We start from the raw sequence: 23267 nt of genomic DNA, 5'->3' as shown, positions 1-23267 counted from the left end.
ACTGACTCGATTGAAGTCAATGGGTGAAAAACGCTAAAAATCTGCACAAAGAATTGACATACTCCAGAAAAAAAGGCACTGCAAATACTCAAGGAAAAGTACTAATCATGTGCACAGCACTTCAGGATTCTCATTGAATTAGCTAGCATAAGGATTCCATAGTGCTTTTGTCCCATTTCCACATGGAAGCTGCCGCAAAAACACACCAAAATTGCACAATGTGAACAAAACCTAAAGGTCCATAAGAAATAAATAAGTTAAAAAATACACATTTGGTATCGTTACGTTTTTAAAAGTCCAATCTCTCAAAATATAAAATTAATTAACCCGATCGGTAAACAGTGATGGGAAAAAAATCCAAATACCACAACTGCAATAAAAATGCAATAAGAGGTGATCAAAACATTGTACCTATCCCAAAATAATATCAATAAAAATGTTGGCTCAAAAAATTGCTGTATTCGTACTGACCTGGAGAATCATATTGCCAGGTCTTTTTTTACCGTATAGCGAACATGGCAGATAAAAAAAAAACAGAAAACAATTATGGAATTGCACTTTTTTTTGCAATTTCACTACACTTGGATTTTTCTCCCCAATTTCCAGTATTTTACATGCATGGTGTCATTTAACAGAACTTGACGCACAAAAATCAAGCCCTCCTATTGCTAAGTAAATGGAAATATGAAAAAGTTATGGCTCTTGAAAGAAGAGGAAAAAAATTAGAACACAAAAAACATGAAATAGCCATATCGGGAAGGAGTTAAAGAGTATCTGTTTGCAAACAATCGCTATTCTTTTCTTTTCAATGTTCTTTTTATTAAATTTTTAAAGCATAACATCAAATGTAATAGAACAGTATTACATTTTCAAGTTTCAGCGCTTAACATATATACATACATTTAGTTGGCTAGTCAAAACCATTGTAATACACGTCATTTACTTATGGCTAGCATTATGCAGCCAAATTGTAGAAAGTGTTTTGACAACTGAAGAATTCAAAATACAATAATGCATAGTATCGAACTAAGAGTCCCAGGTTCAATCCAACACTTGGCCTTTTCAATATAGCGGTCTGGGACAACAGCAAACCAATTAAGAGATAGTTAGAGTAAGAGAAGAGAAATAGGACAGACAAAGAGTGAGAAGGGATGGAAGGGGGGGGAATGAGTCTTCACTGTGTGGCATCCTGCGCAGAATCCGAGTGGATGTTTGATCTGAAAAGAATCCAAGGTTTCCAGGAGTCCTGGAACAGCGTTAGGCCGGGGTCACACTGGCGAGGAATACGGCCGAGTGAGAGGCGCTAAAAGCACGCATTAGACACGGACCAATGATTCTCTATGGGGTCCCTCGCACCAGCCGTATATTTCTCCTCCGTATCCTACGCTCCGTGCCACTCGCAGCATGCTGCTATTGTCAGCGTACTACGGCCGTAGTACGCCAATGCAAGTCTATGGGTGCGCAAAAAATACGCATTACACACGGACCACACATGTGACTTGCGAGAAATACGCACCCGGTGTCTTTTAGCAAAGCCGGCAATTCAGTGCGCGATACAGTAAACTCACACTGACAGGTTTAATAAAGAAAGAAAGAATAGATATAGACACATAGAATACATATATATATATATATATATATGCATTCTATGTGTCTATATCTATTCTTTGGTTTCTGTTAGAAACCCTGTCATAGGGCTCCATTATATGTCCATTTTGCAAGCCTACGAGAAAATCTCGCTATACGGATGCCATACGGAGCACTGTTTAGGGGCCATTCATCCATATTACGCATGTAAAATACTGACCGTATTTTGCGTCGGTTAGTGTGACCCCGGCCTTAAAGAGAGATTCACATGTGCCACCAACTCAGCCGTGTGATACAGTTCATCTATCTTATAGAGCAATTGCTGGTGTGTGGGGTTATTCTCAGTTTTCCAATAAGTGGGTATTAAAAGTTTGGCTGACGCTATTATGTTGTGGACTAATATGGATCATTTCTTGCTACCCGGCCACACCGGAAAATTCAATAGTGTTGTTTCAGGAGCTAGGGTTACTGTATTTCCAGTTACCTCTTGAATGACATTTTCAGTGAGTGCCCAGAAGCGTTTTATAACTGGACAGGACCACCATAAATGGAGGTAGTCGCCATCTCCAGTACCACATCTCCAGCATTTCATGTGGTGATTCACTCGCCAGACCTGGTATTGTGTTTGCGAGATGTACCATCTGGACACTATCTTATAGGAGTTTTCTTGGGTTTTAATGCATTTAGTCGGACCGTGGGAATGTTTATATATATGAAGTACCTGTTCTTGCGAAAATGTGTAGCCTAGGTCATTTTCCCACTTTGCTATATAGGCACGCTTAAGGCAATGTTTCACAAGAAGTAGCTCATGGTATATAACGGATAGTATTTTTGTGGGATTGTTTGATTTGGAGCATAGAGTCTCGAAGGATGTGGGTTTGCGCGTTAGGTCTGCTGTTATGAGTTCATTTTCCCCTTCACCATTGAGGTCTGATGAACTCCCTCTTCTGGTGAAGGAAGGTAGTGAGGCTGATTACCAAGCACCTGAGCTGGGAGAGGAAGACTGGGCGACGGGGATCTCTGACTGGATATAAGGCAGACGACGCCCTTCTGCCTTGCTGGTGATTTCTCTGTGGAATTCTAGGAGACCAGTCTGATTCCTGCTCCTCAAAAGCTGTTTTCTGCTTTGCCTTTTTGCTTTTGTGTTTTGGTTTTAGTTTGCCTTGCTTTTCTGGATTCTGCCATTCCCTGCTGGGGTGACCTGAATTCCTTTTTGCCTTTTTGCTCTGTCTTCAGAAAATACCTGAGCACTGACATAGTCTTTTTGAAGCCTAGGGTCTTCAGGGCCTTTTTCCCTGTCAGTCTGTTGGCTCTTATTTTGATAGGGTTTTTCGCAGTTTGCAGACAGCAGCTTTCCTATCCTGTCCTATCTAGTTAGCTTGGGCCCCATCATTTGCTCAGTCTATCTTTCTATCTGTGTTAGTGTTTTTTCTTCTTGCTTCACCGTCATTATGTGTTAGGGGCTGCCTATTGCATTGGGGTCTGCTCTGGGGCAGTTTAGATTTCCCTTTCTGTCTTTAGGCTATGTAGTTCTCCGGCTGTGATCGAGGGGTCTAGGGCACCGTAGGAACCCCCCACGGCTACTGCTAGTTGTTGTTGATAGGTTCAGGGGTCTGCAGTCCGATAGCTGCCAACTTCTCTGGTTTTCTGGACTTAGCTAGCATTTCTGTTTTTGCCTCCTACGGTGACTCATTCATAACAGTCTGCGTAATAGTGTATTCTTTCCAATGTCTTTTTTATTGTGGAATATTGTATAAAATTGATATTTGCTAGCCCGGGCAATTTGCACAGTTCTTGGAGTGGTGGGAGCATTCCGTCTGTTAGCAGCTGGTCTATTGTAATTTTCAATCCCAGCAGAGCTTCTTCAGTCGATGTGACAAGGGAATGAGCTAAAATGTCGGATAGCGTTAACATTGGTGATGAGGGGGGCATCAGAATGTTGTATGCTTTTGCCCACACTTTTAGCAAACAGCATGTAAGTAAATTTGGAGAGGGAGGAAGGGGGGTCCCTCTAGAATAGGTCAATAAGAGCTGTCTGATGGGTTGGGGTGAGAGCTCCTTTTCTATTGCCACCCATTGCTTGTCTTATGATCCTTGGATCAAGTGTACTGAACGTGTTAGCACCGAGGCATAATAGTACTTTCTTATGTCAGGGGCACCCATTCCCCCTCTTGCCCTAGGCAGGGTCAGCGTGTGAAAAGCTATTCGTGGTTTCATCTTGTTCCACATATATTTGGAAAAAAGGGAGTTAACTTTAGCCAAGTAGGAATCTGGTACCTGGATAGGTAGCATTTGGAACATATAGGTGAATTTTGGTAATATCAGACTCTTTAGAAGATTTTTTCTCCCTGTCCATGATAGGAACGAATCTCTCCATGCTCCAATTGTAGTTACTGCGTGTTCTATCAATGGATCATAATTGTACTTTATCAATTCTTTTTCTGTTCTACCTATTTTAACTCCTAAATACCTGATATAATTTTTGGGCCAGGTGAACGGATATTCCTTTTTCAGTTTGCCAAGGGTGTGGGCTGGGACGTTTAGGTCTAATGCCTCCGATTTAGACAAACAATCACTATTCAAACCATGTACACTTGGGGTGGCCAAACATTTAAGTACGCCTTTTCACCTACATTTTCCATCTATCTCCAGCCTTCTCTAGCTCTATAAAGTCAGAAATGTCAGTCAAAGAGGAGAAGGGGGTAAAGACTGAGGAAAAGCACGCAGGTGGAAAGTGGCGCTTAAACGATTGGCCACGCCAAGGGTACATCAAGCGTCTCTACTTGGTTAGAACAGGTGCTGACAGGCACTTTGTAATATAAATATACACCAGATGTGAGGTTACTTCAGTATTTTTATTTCACCCTCAGTACACTCATCTGATATTCCATGTAGGCCATCAAATAACACTTATTATTAATATATTTAACCCGATAAGTATTCGGCATACTGTAGTATATATCAAATGCATCAATAAATATATATTTACTGTATGCCAGTGCTGACTGCTACAAGGCTTCTTAAATTATGATTTTTTTCTTTATTACGTCCTTTCTGGAACTGTCCTTGATCAACTATATGACCCACACAATTACTATAGTGTATTATCAAAGCCATCGCTCTAACATATTGTCTGATCATGGCTAGCATGACAAAATCTTGGATCTTCTTACAGGTTCAAGGGTAGACATGAATATGATAAATCTGTGAATGGCCATTAATTAGGAGATGTTTTTAATACCTGATTTTTAATAAATATGAGGCAGCATATTTTGATTTATGTAATATTGGATTTGTTATACATAACATTGCAGAACATAATAGCATATACAACACAATATTTATATGGTAATAAAAACAAAATTATTCTCATAAGACATCTGATGGTTTCTACTATTTATGTCACTGGCACATATTATCTGTACAATAAAGGGTTACTTCTCATCGATTCTGAAATCACTGACATGCCAATGCCACCATTTCCCAACTTCCTCATGTACTGCCAAGTAAATTGCTGTGATTCATCAAGTGATTGTAGCCGCTTGTGCCATAATGAAAAATGAATGGTTTCCCCATGTTTAAGTGTAACCACATAAATGAGCACATATTGTTCATTGCAGGAATAAAACTAATTATTCATGCGATGAAATATGCAGCACTCCAGCAAATATCTGTCATTTCATTTTAGACTTTTTGCTTTCCAACCACCTGAAAATCCAGGATTAACAACATTTGAAGTGCGCTCAGAGCAACTTTGATGAGAACAAAAAGAAATCAGTGGTGTGGGTATAACATCTCTTCCAGACAAGACGTTAAAAATCCATTGGATGTAAAATATTGTGCTATGTTTGGCTACATATATTGCGTTCTGGGCAACTATTTTAATGCAAATTGTGTGGTATCCAAGAGTTTGCAAATGTCAAGTGACCTGTATAGCTTTTCTCCAAGAACTGTTCCAGATGCAACAGGGTATGTTTCCACGGTCAGTGCTGGCTCAGGATTTGACGCAGGTAAAATCTGCAGTTTTTCTGCACCAAATCTGCACCTGAGGTCACTGGCGGGTCACCTGCGTTTTTGATGCGTTTTTACATGCGGATTTGATGTGTTTTTTCATGTGGATTTGTATGGGTTTTTTATTTAACAAAAAAAAAAAAGATTTGTGATGTCATTTCTGTCCAACGTCCTCTTTTACACTTGTCCAAACCACACTCCATTACACACACAGATAGATAGATAGATATGGGATAGATAGATAGATAGATGGATAGATAGACAGACAGGTAGAGAGATCGATAGATAGATAGATAGATATGGGATAGATAGATAAATAGATAGACAGAGCTATAGATCTATCTATCTATAGATCTATCTATAAGTCTGTCTATCTATCTATCTATCTATCCCATATCTAACTATCTATAGATATGGGATAGATAGATGATAGATATGGGATAGATAGATAGATCTATAGATGGATATATAGATAGAGCTATAGATAGATCTATAGATAGATCGTTAGATAAATCTATAGATAGAAACCAGTGGACTCCATTATAGGCCAAAAAGAGTCCATCTATCACCATTGGTCCCATTGGGTAATGGATCTGTCACAGTGCTGTGACTTCTATTTATAACGGAAGCCACAATGTTGTTCCTGGGCTATTCTTAGGATTTGCTGTGCTGGCAGGTCATTACCTGTATGTCCATGCATAGCACACAGATGACGTCCAGCTAGACTGGCAAATCAAGTGGAAGGAACCAGGAAGATCGGGAAATTCACGCAGCTCCTGTCCATATGGCCAGAGAGCACTGACTTGGACAATGGACCAGGGTTGGGTGAAGCAATCTGATCATCACTACTTTTCACACATGTTGTGTAAGGTCTATCTTATATCTCTATATTCTGTGTTTCTCATACATATTTACTTCATAGAGTTGAAGGGGTTGAGAAGATGGAGAAAACAGTTTCTTGGTCTTCTCCATTGTGTCAATCTATGAAATTCAGACTGCACTCAGATGTCATCCAAGTGCAGTACAATGTTTTCCATGGACTCAATGACTTGGATGTCTGAGTACGATCTGATCAAACTCAACTAGGGCATGCTGCGATTTTTTTCCTCGGACCGACAAAGTTCCAGTAAAAAAAATCGGATATGTGCATGGCCCCTTAGACTAACATTGGTTCAAGTGCGATTGTAATGTTTTGTCGGATCACACTCGGACCAAAAATACAGTCATGTGCCTAAGCCCTAAGGGTAATTATTTCACTTTTCAATTCTAATTAAAGCCTAATTGTATGACTCATAATCAACACATTACATAAAATATGACCTATGTAAGATACGGACTGCATGATTCTACATCGGAAAATATCATGAATTATCTGTCAGTTTTGCAAAAAAAAGATATACAGGTTTATAAAGTGTTACAAGTAATTACATGGTAAAACGATTGTTCTGTATTTCATTTGTCACAGACAGTGAGCTGAATAATCTTCTGTATGTTTGGCAATTACGCCTATCAATTCCCATGTTTTCAGAAAGAGAACAATCACCGAAAATTACTGCACTTCCCAAGCAAATCTATTTTAAAGAACAACCATTCTATATGTAAGCTGCGAATCTGAAATGCTGCATGCTCTGTCATTCTCCTGCATGGCTTCTTCTATTATGGTTCTCACTATGCCACACAATCTATTTGCTGGTTTGGAAGAATACAAATTACAGCACAAACAATGTTAATAAACATTTTTATTGAATGTTTTCATTTAGAAAAAGAATAATTCCAAATGCCACACATGAATACGACATAAGAAAGCAACTCTGCAACAACTGTTATTTCATGTGGGTTGAAAATAAACTGAAGTAAGATGACAGTGAGTATTATTATGACTTTGGCTTATGCTGGGAAGGCTTTTTTTTCTATAAAAATCTCTTTTATTAAAGGTTGATGCTTAATGGGGCCATAAAGCCTGCTCTTACTTCCATCCTAATTTACTAAAGGTGAAAGGAAATACAGGATGACAAGAGCCTCTATACAAAAGAACTTCTGCAGTGGGCTCAACCATCTAACAAAGAAGTCAGAGAGGCATGAAGATCAATGACCTGTACAGGGCAAGCTTTATATTCAGGTAGAGATCCACACATCCATCTATCTATCTATCTATCTATCTATCTGATTTATAATTAATATATGCTAATTTTTGTATATTGGTAAATTGAAGAGATATGTATAAAAAGTGTACTATTCTATGGTAACACTGTGCTTGACAAAGACCGTGCTGTGAGGTCAAAACGTTGCACCACTTGGCGCTGGATTAAAGTTCACGATTTTCCCTGCCTGGTTTTTTCTATTTACATTTTTGCGTTGGACAACCGCATTATTCAGGACTATTGCACCCAAAATCTGCTCAAGTTTGTACTGCTATCTGTTTTTTCTATCTATCTATCTATCTATCTATCTATCTATCTATCTATCTATCGATCTATCGATCTTGGAAAAATTGGAACAGCACCATCAAATACCTCAGCAGAGTGCACGCTTCCCCAGTCAGCAGACAATATGGCACAAAACAGCACAAAAAAACTGCAAAAAAATGGACTTTTTTGCCAAGTGATGTGGCAACATTTCAGATATAAAATCCTTTGTCAAGCAAGCTTTACATTCAAGTTGCTATCCACACATTTATCTATCTATGTATCTATCTATAGATCTATCTTTCTATCTAAATGAAAATTGAGCATACCGGACCGCTATTCTGCAGAACTCATTTACAGCTAAGATTTATAGTCTATTGGATTTATTTGTAATAAACTGGGTTTTTTTTTTACAAGAAGTGAATACATAATTTAGTAGGATCTATGCATTCTTATAAATCAGGGGATACGCTTCTAATCTGCAACAAGAATCCCACAGAATTTATACCCTTACAAATATTTTAAGCTCTGTGACTATTCGAGAAGAGTTTCCATGAAGCAGTGCTATTCACAGAATTTGAAACAGAATCTTGCATTTTATTTGCATTTGCATTTATTTGCAGTGCACAGTACACTGCAAAGTGTCAGATCAGTGATCTGACACTTTATAGTAATATCCCACACTGAAACAATATAATAAAGTAAAAAAAACAAAAAACAAGTGTAAAAATAAGTTTTAAAAAATTCCTAAATAATAAAAAAAATTCCCTAATGAATTCTTTTATTTATAAATAAAAAAACAAACAATAAAAGTATGCATATTTAGTATCTTCCCGTCCGTAACGACCAGCCCTATAAAACTGTCCCAGTTAACCTCCTTAGTGAACCCCTTCAAAAAAAACAAAAACAAGGCAAAAAACAATGCTTTATCATCATACCGCTGATCAAAAAGTGCAATAACACACAATCAAAAAGACGAATATAAATAAACATGGTACCGCTGAAAACGTCATCTTGTCCCACAAAAAACTAGCTGCCATACAGCATCATCAGCAAAAAATAAAAAAGTTATAGCTCGCAGAATAAAGCGATGCAAAAATAATTATTTTTTATATAAAATTGTTTTTATTGTATAAAAGCGCCAAAACATAAAAAAAATGAGATATCACTGTAATCGTACTGACCCAAAGAATAAAACTGCTTTATCAATTTTACCACATGCAGAATGGTGTAAACGTCCGCTCCAAAACAATTTAATGAAATGCTGTTTTTTGTTCATTCTGCATCCCAAAAATCGGAATAAAAAGCGCTCAAAAAATGTCACATGCCCGAAAATGGTACCAATAAAAACATCAACACGTCGCACAAAAAATAAGACCTCACATGACTCTGTGGGTCAAAATATCAAAAAATTATAGCTCTCAAAATGTGGTGATGCAAAAACTATTTTTACAATAAAAAACCTGCCACAAATAGTAAATCAAACCCCCTTTATCACCCCCTTAGTTAGGAAAAAATAACAAAATTAAAAAAATGCGTTTATTTCCATTTTCCCATTAGTGTTAGTGTTTGGGCTAGGGTTAGGGTTGAGATTAGGATTAGAGGTGTGTTGGGGTTAGGGTTGGAGTTAGAATTGGGGGGTTTCAACTGTTTAGGCACATCAGGGGCTCTCCAAATGCAACATGGTGTCTGATCTCAATTTCAGCCAATTCTGCATTGAAAAAGTCAAACAGTGCTCCTTCCCTTCCAAGATCTGCCATGCGCCCATAGAGTGGTTTAACCCCACATATGGGGTATCAGCCTACTCAGGACAAATTGCACAGCAACTTTTGGGGTCCAATTTCTCCTGTTACCCTTGGGAAAATAAAAAATTGGGGGCTAAAATATTTTTGTGGAAAAAAATATGATTTTTTTTATTTTTATGGCTCTACGTTATAAACTTCTGTGAAACACTTGGGGGTTCAAAGTGCTCGCCACATATCTATATAAGTTCTTTGGGGGTCTAGTTTCCAAAATGGGGTCACTTGTGGGGAGTTTCCACAGTTTAGGCACATCAGGGGCTCCCGAAATGCAAGATGACACCCGCAGACCATTCCATCAAAGTCTGCAATCCAAAACGGCACTACTTCCCTTCCGAGCCCCAACGTGTCCCCATACAGTAGTTTTCTCCCACATATGGGGTATCAGCATACTCAGGACAGAATGGACAACAACTTTTGGGGTCCAATTTCTTCTGTTACCCTTGGGAAATTAAAAAAATTGGGGACTAAAATATCATGTTTGTGGAAAAAATATGATATTTTTATTTTCACGCCTGGGTTATAAACTTCTGTAAAGCACTTGGGGGTTCGAAGTGCTCACCACACATCTAGATAAGTTCCTTGGGGGGTCTAGTTTCCAAAATGGAGTCACTTGTGGGGGTTTCCACTGTTTAAGCACATCAGGAGCTCTCCAAATGCGACATGGCGTCCGATCTCAATTCCAGCCAATATTGCGTTGAAAAAGTCAAACGGCGCTCCTTCCATTCCGAGCTCTGCCATGTGCCGAAACAGTGGTTCCCCCCACAATCAGGTATCAGCGTACTCAGGACAAATTGCACAATAACTTTTGCAGTCCAATTTTTCCTGTTACCCTTGGTAAAATAAAAAAAAGTGGACCTGAATTAATTTTTTTGTGAAAAAAAGTTAAATGTTCATTTTTTTAAACAGTCCAAAAATTCCTGGGAAGCACCTAAAGGGTAATAAAGTTCTTGAATGTGATTTTGAGTGTTGTCAGGGGTGCAGTTTTAAGAAAGGTATCACTTTTGGGTATTTTCTGTCATATAGACCCCTCAAAGTAACTTCAAATGTGATGTGGTCCCTAAAAATAAATGCTGTTGTAAAAATGAGAAATCGCTGGTCAACTTTTAACCCTTATAACTTCCTAACAAAAAAAAATTTTGGTTCCAAAATTGTGCTTATGTTAAGTAAACGTGGGAAATGTTACTTATTAAGTTTTTTGTGTGCCATATCTCTGTGATTTAAGGGCATAAAAATTCAAAGTTGGAAAATTGTGAATTTTTCAAAATTTTTGCCAAATTTCCTTTTTTTCACAAATAAACACAAGTTCTATGAATGAAATTTTACCACTAACATGAAGGGCAATATGTCATGAGAAAACAATGTCAGAATCACCGGGATCCATGGAAGCGTTTCAGAGTTATTACCTCATAAAGGGACAGTGGTCAGAATTGTAAAAATTGGCCCGGTCATTAACATACAAACCAACCTTGGGGGTAAAGGGGTTAAAAGAAGCACTGTTTTTGTAGCACATGGCATGCCCAGTAATAGGGACATATATATACAGCAGCGGTTCAGCATTGGGATGACAGCAGGATGAAAGGTTTGTGCAGGATAGGAATAGATGGGGACGGTGCTGAAAATGTGAAAAGTCAAATGTGTGTTTGTTGCAATATCTGTAGATGAGTCATGGTTGTAGGAGTTGTGATGGTCTGGGCAAGATGGGAAAAGGTGGGAAATGTGAACGACTCCATACGAAAGAACGTCAGCTGTAAGTCACTGTCTACTGTATAACTATACTGTGATCGCTTACCTATATTGCAGGACTGGTATCTACCACTAAATGGTCACCATATGGCGGTAACATCAGTGTTGGTGTTTGTATACAGATTTTTCTTCAGTAGCAGCTGAGTCATCTGCTGAGGTTCCCCTATACCCACTATTAGGGTGTGTGCACACGCTGCGGATTCTGCTGCGGTGGACAGTACCATTATTCCCTATGGGAATAAAAAACCGCAGTGCAGACGGTGCGGATTTTTCTGCGCAGTTTTCCTGCGGGTTTGAAACCGCAGAAAGAATTGACATGCCAATTCTTTCTGCGGATTCCGCAGTGGTTTGCCATCTCCTCCATTGTGGAGATGAAAAACCGCAGGGCAAAACCGCAGAGCAATCCACAGGTAAAACCGCAGGTCTTTTGACCTGCAGATTTACCTGTGGATTTTACAAAATCTGCACAGCCAAATCCGCACCCCAATCCGCAGCGTGTGCACGTAGCCTTAGAGTGCACCACCGTAGTTGTAATCAGGCCTACTTGGTTAGGGGCCCACTCAGATGTTTCGTCCCCTTCTTCCCTAGCAGAACCTCTAGTCTAGGTATGCCCCTGTACAGACAATATACTTTCTGCGTATGACCAATAGACATTTTTGTTGCTTTGGAAAATCATGCTAAAGTCTTATAAATATTATAATTAGTACTTATATAAAATGTGTGACTTAATTATTAAGGGCCTGTTACACTAAGAGATATCGATAGCAATATCGCTATAACTAGTGACGTTATAGCGATATTGCTAGCGATATCTCTGTGTCTGATACTTACCTACGACCGGCTTCCCCGCTGGTAATCGCTGATCGCGTGAGAACATTCAGGACTGTTTCTCGTCGTCAGCTTCCTGCGACGCTTCCTGCTGTGAGGACGAGCGACGCGTGGAGCCGGGCGGGAGGACGCAGGATCGCCTAGTGTGACAGGTAAGTAGCGACCCCCGACCCCTGCTATGTCGCTGGTGAGATCTGCCTGTGTGGCAGCTCACTAGCGACCACTTAGGCTGGTTTCACATTTGCGTTTTTTTTTCGCGGTAATTTAGCGCTAAATAGCGCATGCGTTTTTTTTCCTATACTTTGCATGGGATGCGCTTATGTGCGCATACACATGCGTTTGTACGTGTTTTACCGCGCATGCGTTTTTTTGCGGTATGCGCTCGGGCGCACAAAATGCAACTTGTTGCATTTTTTGTGCGTCCGATTTGCCTCAAAAAAACGCATGCGCGCGCAATGCGTTTTTTTACAGCAAGACACCCAATATAAGTCTATGGGTGCGCATATGTGCGCATTGGCATGCTTATGTATGCGTTTTTTTGCACATGCGTTTTTTTTTGTTAACCATGGAATTTAGGGGTTTGGGTTAGAGTTAGGGTTAGTTAAGGGGGGTTAGGGTTAGGGTCAGGGTTAGGGTTAGGGTTAGGGTTAGGGTCAGGGTTAGGGTTAAGTATGGTTTGGTTAAGGGTTAGGGTCAGGGTTAGGGTTAGGGTTAGGGTCAGGGTTAGGGTTAGGGTTAAGTATGGTTTTGTTAAAGGTTAGGGTCAGGGTTAGGGTTAGGGTTAGGGTCAGGGTTAGGGTCAGGGTTAGGGTTAAGTATGGTTTGGTTAAGGGTTAGGGTCAGGGTTAGGGTTAGGGTTAGGGTCAGGGTTAGGGTTAAGTATGGTTTGGTTAAGGGTTAGGGTCAGGGTTAGGGTTAGGGTTAGGGTTAGGGTCAGGGTTAGGGTTAGGGTTAGGGTTAGGGTCAGGGTTAGGGTTAAGTATGGTTTGGTTAAGGGTTAGGGTCAGGGTTAGGGTTAGGGTTAGGGTCAGGGTTAGGGTTAGGGTTAAGGTTAGTTAGGGTTTGGGTTAGGGTTAAGTATGGTTTGGTTAAGGGTTAGGGTCAGGGTTAGGGTTAAGTATGGTTTGGTTAAGGGTTAGGGTTAGGGTTAGGGTCAGGGTTAGGGTTAGGGTTAGGGTTAGGGTTAGGGTCAGGGTTAGGGTTAGGGTTAAGTATGGTTTGGTTAAGGGTTAGGGTCAGGGTTAGGGTTAGGGTTAGGGTCAGGGTTAGGGTCAGGGTTAGGGTTAAGTATGGTTTGGTTAAGGGTTAGGGTCAGGGTTAGGGTTAGGGTTAGGGTTAGGGTCAGGGTTAGGGTTAGGGTTAAGGTTAGTTAGGGTTTGGGTTAGGGTTAAGTATGGTTTGGTTAAGGGTTAGGGTCAGGGTTAGGGTTAAGTATGGTTTGGTTAAGGGTTAGGGTTAGGGTCAGGGTTAGGGTTAGGGTTAAGGTTAGTTAGGGTTTGGGTTAGGGTTAAGTATGGTTTGGTTAAGGGTTAGGGTCAGGGTTAGGGTTAAGTATGGTTTGGTTAAGGGTTAGGGTTAGGGTTAGGGTCAGGGTTAGGGTTAGGGTTAGGGTCAGGGTTAGGGTTAGTAAAGTCATGGTTTGGGTTAGTGTGAGGGGCCACCTAATGTTGGAAAAAAACGCAAACGCGGTAAAAACGCACTAAAAACGCATACAAACGCATAAAAACGCTGCGTTTTTTTCATGCATGCTCATAAAAATGCTTGAAAAAAACGCAGCAGTTGTATGCTTTTGTATGCGTTTTTCAATGCGTTTTTTTGCGGGAAAAACGCGCTGCAAAAAAAAGCAAGTGTGAAACAGGCCTAAGCGATGTACCAGCGATCCTGACTGCGTCATATCGCTGGTCGGGATCGCTGGTACATCGCTAAGTGTGACAGTACCTTTAGCCATAGTCCCAGGATAACGTCACTTTTACCTTTAATTGGATGTAAATTGAGCATTTACATTTTAATTGGCTTTGTTTTCATACAGTTTATAAATCAGGGTTCAACACAATAAATATGATAAATAAGTATCTTTCACAATTATTGTAATTGCTATTATAAATGTCTGGCTACTTCAAGTCACGGGAATGTTGGAAGATTTCAACTCCTCCAGATTCTAGCACTGGATTGTAACTGCAATTACAAGGCGTCTTGTATTGATCCTCAGAGTTGCTCAAAATTCTATGTAGATAAATGCTGTTCAAAGTTTAACATTTGCTGTAAAGAAATGTATAATGGGTCTGTAAATTATGGATGATTTAGTGCAATGCAGACAGTAATAAATAATTAAAACTACACATTCTCCTTTTATGCTCATAAACATGTACTGTTATTGGCAGAAGCATTATTTTCACATTCTGCACCTTTCTACAGCCAAACAATTGTAATCTCTCAAATATGTCTTTCTGACCACCATTACATGTTCTGATGAACAGACTTTTAGCTAAATTGAACAGTACCTGATTCAATCAGGTTCGACTGACTTAAAGGGACTGTCCACTGCTTTTTTCTAATAAAAATGGGCACATGGGAGAATGTAAATAAAATGTACTCATCCACCAGACCCCCACTTCCATACCATTGCTTGTGTCTTCTACTGGCCTCCTGGCTTCCTTGATCAACTGTGGCATGTTCATGTGACTGTTGTAGCCAATCAGAAGCCACCGATTGGCTGCAGCCTTCACATTCTGTCCGGTTTGGAAGAAACAATCTATTTTCTAGAGATGTCTCATCATTGCTTTGCAAACATTCCAGTCTATTTTTGTGATCCAAAGCAATGGACTGTTCTCATGTGTCCTCAAGTCTGATTTAAATTAATTACAAGAGTGAAATATATTTATATAGATTATATGTAAATTCCTATTTTGCATCTGTTTCCTCTCAGAAAGGAAATGTGACATCAACTGTTCTTCACTGTCCTATTAAGGGAATAGAAGAATCCAGGATATCTATAAACAGAAAGATAGTGAGGAAACACTTAGCTAACCTAAATGAATTCAAGTCTCCAGGTCCAGATGAATTACACCCCAGAGTACTGAAGGAGATAGCAGAAGAAATTTTTGAACCCCTCTCCATAATATTTGAAAATTCTTGGAGAACAGGAGAAGTCCCAGAAGACTGGAGAAGAGCAAATGTTGTTCCTATCTTCAAAAAGGGGAAGAAGGTGGACCCAGGCAACTATAGGCCAGTGAGTCTGACTTCTATACCAGGAAAGATCTTTGAACAAATTATTAAACAACATGTATGTCAGTACCTGGATAAGAATGAAGTGATTAAACAGAGTCAGCATGGGTTTGTAACTAATAAGTCATGTCAGACTAACTTAATTTCCTTCTATGACGGAATCACTGATTGGGTGGATCAAGGAAATGCTGTAGATATAGTATATCTTGACTTCAGCAAAGCATTTGACAAAGTATCTCATACAATCCTTATTGAAAAAATGACTAAGTATGGAATGGACAAGGCAACTGTTAGGTGGATTCATAACTGGCTTAGTGATCGGACCCAAAGAGTGGTCGTAAATGGCTGCACATCCAGTTAGAAGAATGTCTCAAGTGGGGTACCACAGGGCTCTGTCCTGGGCCCTTTATTGTTCAACATCTTTATCAACGATTTAGATGAAGGAATTGAGGGTAAACTGATTAAATTTGCTGATGACACAAAGCTAGGAGGGATAGCTAATACTAGAGAAGAGAGAGAGAGGATTCAAAAAGATATAAATAAACTGGAGAAGTGGGCAGCAACTAACAGAATGGTTTTTAACAGGGAAAAATGCAAAGTACTACATCTGGGCAATAAAAATGAAAAAAGCATATACAGAATGGGAGGAATAGGCCTAAGCAACAGCACATGTGAAAAAGACTTGGGTATACTAATAGATCACAAACTGAATATGAGTCAACAGTGTGATGCAGCAGCAAAAAAAGCAAATGCAATTCTAGGATGTATTAACAGAAGCATACAGTCTAGATCACGTGAAGTCATTATTTCCCTCTACTCCTCTTTGGTCAGACCTCATCTGGAATATTGTGTCCAGTTTTGGGCACCACATTTTAAAAAAGACATCAACAAACTGGAGCAAGTTCAGAAAAGAGCAACCAGAATGGTGACCGGTCTGCAAACCCTGTCTTATGAGGAAAGGTTGCAGGATTTGGGATTGTTTAGTTTGCAAAAGAGAAGACTGAGAGGAGACTTAATAGCTGTCTACAAATATCTCAAGGGCTGTCACATTGTAGAAGGATCATCTTTATTCTCATTTGCACAAGGAAAGACTAGAAGCAATGGGATGAAACTGAATGGGAGGAGACACAGATTAGATATTAGAAAAAACTTTTTGACAGTTAGAGTGATCAATGAGTGGAACAAGCTGCCACGAGAAGTGGTGAGTTCTCCTTCAATGGATGTCTTCAAACAGAGGCTGGACAGACATCTGACTGGGATGATTTAGCGAATCCTGCTTTGAGCAGGGGGTTGGACCAGATGGCCCAGGAGGTCCCTTCCAACTCTACGATTCTATGATTCTATGTATTGCTCTGATGTTGTGCAAATAAATGCATAAATGTCATGCCTTAGGATTTGATCCAGCAGTCTTGTGTTTGTCTCCCTGCGTGTCCATCCGCTGAGCCACTGGAGATACTATCGCTATCCAGACGCTATTTACTCTTTACCTTTTCATCCACTCCTTTCTTAGAGCATGTGTTTTCCATTTGCTATTTGGCCTATCGTATCACTGTGCAGGGGCTTGTATTTAAACCTCACTTCTTCTGTTCCTTGCTGGTGATAGCTTACAACTACCCAGTTTAGAGGTAAAGAGTAGTCTTTTTGTGACAATCTGTTTGTGTCTTCTCTAGGAGTTATCTTTGTGGTTTTGGTAGTGTGTGTATTTCCTTATTTTCTCTATTTGGTTGGTCACTCCTACTCTTCCCATGTTTTCCACGTTGTTGCTTCTTGGGTCTTTTTTATGATTGCAGTTTCCTTTCATCCACTGTCTGTCTGGTTTGTGCTATCCATTTCATGTCAGTCCCATACCTCCATGGGTGGGGGAGAGAATAGTTTCAGTGTGCATTCAGGAGCATAGTAAGGTTGAAGACCCAGGCCTCTCTACCTTCAAGAGTACTCCCGTAACAGGGATAGTGAGGGTCCAAGCTCCAGGGATAGTTGCACGCCCCCTCTCCCTTACATCAGTCTGGCACATTGTGACAATCAATTTTGGAAATATATGTAGAAATTACAAATGTCTACTTATAGGGCAGTTGTATGTGTAAGCAAGGTTTCATTGGTGTAATTACTGTGCCATTGTCCTCCAAATGCTTGATTTCTTAAATACATGGCAGTAAAGGTCTCTTGATGATGTCATGGGAGAGAAGGATCTGATCTGCTGGATTTTCAATTGCCAATGCTCTTGTTTTCCCCATAGATATGCCGCTGTCAAATGACTTTCTCAATCCTTCTGTTCCCCCTGGATATATCAAGGGCCAAGCTTTCCTGTATATGGGAGAGTCAGTCATCAGCTGAACCATTTTTCGGCAAACAGCTATCTAATACATATTGGGTTTTAAACCTATAGCTAGATGACAACAGCAGCCATCTTAGAATGGTTCCAGTTGCATGGTTACATTGCAGCTTATAATGTAGAAATGTGTTAAGTGGTGGAATTATGGTATAGATGAAACTCATGTTTCATAATCCGACACAGCAGTCTGTCACAGTACAGTTGCTATGCCATCTATATAGATCAAAACAAAAACAGATCACAAAATAAACTTTTATTGTGTACCTCTAAAAAGCTAAAATATGTAAAAACACACACTTTGGTGAGTGGATCTGACAGAGGTGCTAAATATTCATAAACCAGGTCAAATTTATATGTGGAAAAGGTCTAGGGGAACAGATAACTGATACTCCATTTCCGGACCTGGCAGCAGAGGTTGGCACCAAACTCGTTGCCATGTTTGAGCTTTTTAGAGGTACACAATTGTTAGCGTGGCTGGTCTGGAGCCGGAATCTCCAGGAGTGGACCCTCTGGGCTGTGGCACCGAGGGGCCCCGGGCGAGCTGTCAGGTGGAACCGACCCCTATACAGGGACCGTTAGGAACATCGGAGGCAGGACTGGAGTAGGATGGAAGGACTGGAGCAGGATGGAACAGGAACACCAGAGGCAGGACTGGAGTAGGATGGAAGGACTGGAGCAGGATGGAACAGGAACACCGGAGGCAGGACTGGAGTAGGACGCAAGGACTGGAGCAGGATGGAGCAGGAACACCGGTGGCAGGACTGGAGTAAGACGGAAGGACTGGAGCAGGATGGAACAGGAACTCTGGAGGCAGGACTGGAGTAGGAGAGAAGGACTGGAGCAGGATGGAGCAGGAACACTTGAGGCAGGACTGGAGTAGGCCGGAGGACTGGAGCAGGATGGAACAGGAACACCGGAGGCAGGACTGGAGTAGGATGGAAGGACTGGAGCAGGATGGAACAGGAACACCGGAGGTAGGACTGGAGTAGGACGGAAGGACTGGAGCAGGATGGAACAGGAACACCGGAGGCAGGACTGGAGTAGGACGGAGGGACTGGAGCCGGATGGAACAGGAACACCGGAGGCAAGACTGGAGTGGGACAAAGTACAGCAGGAGACACGGATAGCAGGACTGCGAGGCTGCTGCAGGGAGCACACAAGAACGGGACTGTGAGACTGCAGAGAGCACACGAAGAAGCAGGGAGCAGTGTGCTAGGAAACACAACAATCAGGCGCCTTCCTCGGGGGAAGCGGCCTGATATGCGCCTGTCTGGTCTGCCATTGGTCAGGGGGTGCTTCCGGGTCAGGGCATAGCCAGAGCACAAGAAGCAGAAGGGAGGCGCGGCCTATGGTGCATGTGCATCGCATGCAGAGACGCCGTCAGAGGTGACCGCCGTGGCTGTTGGGTAGTGAGGGGCTGCCACGTGGGAACGATGGGCGGGTGAGCATGCAGAGACGGCGTGGGAGCGGAGGCCGGGTGAGTATGTCGGCACGACGTGACACTACCCCCTCCCCTAAACCGCCCTTCCCGGAGATTAGCAAGAAATCTCTTGAGGATACGGGGAGCATTGATATTCACCCGAGGTTCCCAGGATCTCTCCTCAGGACCATAGCCCTTCCAGTCAACAAGAAAAAATGTCCTACCTCTAACCTTTTTCATGGCGATAATGTCCTCCACTTCAAAGACATCATCGGCACCCACCGGCTGAGGACCGGAATCAGGCAAGGAATGGAAGAGATTCAGCACCACAGGTTTCAGGAGAGAGACGTGGAAGGTGTTCGGGACCTGGAGCGAAGCAGGCAACCTCAATTTGTAGGCGACTTCGTTGATACGTTCAAGAATTTCAAATGGACCGATATAGCGTGGCCCCAACTTGTAGGAGGGCAGTTTCAACCGGATGAATTTGGACGAGAGCCAGACCATGTCCCCGACACAATAGGGTGGAGGATCCAATCTCTTCTTGTCGGCATTATTCTTCATCCGATAAGCGGACCTCTTGAGTGACGTGTTGGTCTCGGCCCAAATCTTGGAAAATTCGGAGGGCAAAGCGTTGGCAGGGGTTATCGGAAGGGGAACACCAGGATGTCTGCCGAACACAATGAAAAACGCAGACTTGGCCGAGGACTCGCCAGCATGGTTGTTGCAAGCGAACTCCGCCCAGGGAAGTAAGTCAACCCAATAGTTCTGGTGGGCGTTGGAGAAATGACGTAGGTACCCAGTCAACGTCTGGTTGGTACGCTCCACCTGCCCCTTGGACTGTGGATGGTAGGCCGAGGAGAAGTCAAGGGAAACGTTCATGAGCTTACAAAGTGATCGCCAGAACTTGGAGGTGAACTGAACCCCTCGGTCAGACACAATGCGTTGAGGTAGTCCATGGAGTCTGAAGATTTGATGGATGAAGACTTTGGCCAGCTCCAGAGCTGAGGGGAGACCGGGCAGAGGGCCGAAGTGGGCCATCTTAGAAAAACGAATCCACCACCACCAAGATGACTGTGCAGCCAGAAGAACAGGGTAGGTCGGTGATGAAATCTATGGCGATGTTTTCCCAAGGGACCGCAGGGACAGGCAACGGCAGCAACAAGCCGGATGGAGGTCTTCGCGGCACTTTGTTTTTTGCACATGATGGACAAGAAGCCACAAAATCGAGTACATCTTGGCGAAGCATGGGCCACCAGTAGTGACGCGCGATAAGATCCAGGGTCGTCTTAGTCCCGGCATGGCCGGCCAGTTTGGAGTGCCCCCATAGGAGGACTTTTTGCTTGAGGTTCTCAGGCACAAGCGTTTTGCTAGGAGGAGGAGCAAGCCAGTTCACTGGAGCCACTGTGATGATCCTAGTGGGGTCAATGATATGCGAGGGTTCCTCTGTGGTTTCGAGTGGCTGGAAGACCTTGGACAGAGTGCCGGCTTTGGTATTTTTGTTGCCGGGACGGAAACAGAGCTCGAAGTCAAATCGGGCGAAAAATAAGGACCATCTGGCCTGACGAGGGTTGAGTCTCTGGGCAGACTGGAAATAGGCTAGATTCTTGTGATCTGAGAAGATGGCAAAGGGATGGACAGCTCCCTCCAGGAGGTGACGCCATTCCTCCAAGGCCAACTTGATGGTCAGAAGCTCCCAGTCGCCGATCGAGTAGTTACACTCGAATGGAGAAAAGGCCTTCGAGAAGAAGCCACAAGGGTGCAGACGACCAGAGGTGGATCTCTGGGACAATACTGCCCCGGCACCTGTCGAGGAAGCGTCCACCTCGAGTACAAAAGGACTGTTGCGATGCAGGACCGGAGCCGTGGAGAAAGCCCGTTTTAGGGTCAGAAAGGCCTCTTCAGTCTCTGGAGGCCAATCTTTGGGAGTAGTCCCTTTACGGGTGAGAGCAGAAATAGGTCTTGTGATTGCGGAAAAGTGAGAGATGAACTGCCGGTAATATATGGCAAATCTGAGAAATCGTTGTATCACCCTTACTCCGATGGGGCGAGGCCATTTGAAAATGGCAGACAACTTTTCGGGGTCCTTCTCCTCAGTCCAGCCTCGGAGATAATGTATCCCAGAAACGGCAGAGAGGTCTGTTCGAAGAGACATTTCTCTATCTTCGCATACAGGCGGTTCTCCCGAAGACGCTGTAACATATAGTGGACATTCTTTCTATGGGACGAGAGATCCGGCGAGAAGACAAGGATATCGTCCAAGTACATGACCACACAGGAGTACAAGAGGTCCCGGAAGATCTCGTTGACAAACTCTTGAAACACCGCAGGAGCATTGCAGAGACCAAAGGGCATGACCAGGTACTCGTAATGGCCATCTCGAGTGTTGAAAGCCGTCTTCCACTCATCTCCAGTGCGGATATGGACCAGATTATAGGCTCCTCTGAGGTCCAGCTTGGAGAAGACCCGGGCCCCTAAGAGACGGTCAAACAACTCCAGAATGAGTGGAAGAGGGTACCTGTTCTTGATGGTAATCTCATTCAAGCCCCTATAGTCAATGCACGGCCGTAGAGTTCCGTCATTCTTTTTGACGAAGAAAAACCCGGCTCCCGCGGGCGAAGAGGATTTCCATATAAAGCCTTTGGCGAGGTTCTCCCGGACGTATTCGGACATGGCTGTGGTCTCAACGGGAGACGGGGTAGATTCTGCCCCTTGGGGGGATTGAACCGGGAACAAGTTCAATTGGGCAGTCAAAAGGCCGGTGTGGAGGAAGGACCTCCGCTTCCTTCTTATCAAAGACATCGGCGTAGGAACTGTAGGCTAGAGGCAGACCCGGAAGGTCTGGGGGTGGCCGAGGAGCGGCCACCAGGTGGACAGGAAACAGACAGCGAGCTTGGCATGGGTGCCCACAGCGGAGTATCTCCCCAGAAGACCAGTCAAAAACAGGCTGATGAGTCCTTAACCATGGGAGACCAAGTAGAATGGCATGGGAGAGCTTAGGCAAAACGTAAAAGGCTATCTTCTCTCGATGTAAGGCACCGACTTGCAACTTCACTTCTTCAGTGACCAAGGTGACAGTCACCTGTAGCGGTTTACCATCCACCGCGGCAATCGGGAGAGGGTTAGATAGAGCAACCATGGGAATTTGGTATTTGTCCACTACTTCAGGCTTAATGAAGTTACCTGCCGAGCCCGAATCCACGTAGGCCACCTCGGACCCACGTCTCTCCCCTGAAAGCCAAAGAACAGAAATAGTAAGAGGTTGAGAGGGGTCATCATCCCCTAGGGAGGCCTCTCTTACCTGACCTAGGTGGAGGAGTTTCCCTGTCTCTTAGGACAGGTGTGGATATAGTGTGATGAACCTCCGCAATAAAGGCACAGACCTTGTGCCCGCCTCTCTTGCTGAAGCAACTCGGCCAACTTGAGGCGGTCTATTTGCATGGACTCGACCAAGGAGGAAGAAGGGGACCCGGACGAACGAGGACTAGCAGAACGGGTGAGAAGGGAAGCTGGCCTGGTGGGCCTCCTGTCTCTCGCTGACTCCCGAGCGCGCTCCTGGAAGCGTAGGTCAATGCGGGTAGCCAGCGAGATAAGGTCCTCTAAGGTGGTTGGGGTATCTCGACCTGCGAGTTCATCTTTTATTCTGCCTGAAAGACCGTGCCAGAATGCCCCTACCAAAGCTGTGCTATTCCAGCCAAGCTCGGAGGAGATAGTGTGAAAACGGATAGCATACTGTCCGACCGTGAGAGAACCCTAATGCAAGTTAAAGAGTGACTCGGTGAGAGTGGCTAACCGACCCGGCTCATCGAAGACCCTGCGAAAAGTATCCAAGAAAACCGGAAGACTTGAGACAATGGGATCGTCAAGTTCCCAGAGAGTATTCAACCAGGACAGGGCCTCTCCCTCTAGATGGGACA

This window comes from Dendrobates tinctorius, unplaced genomic scaffold (assembly GCF_039654945.1).
Source record: "Dendrobates tinctorius isolate UK_male_01 unplaced genomic scaffold, ASM3965494v1 ptg000035l, whole genome shotgun sequence".
Taxonomy (NCBI): Eukaryota; Metazoa; Chordata; class Amphibia; order Anura; family Dendrobatidae; genus Dendrobates; species Dendrobates tinctorius.
This window is presented reverse-complemented; position numbering follows the sequence as displayed.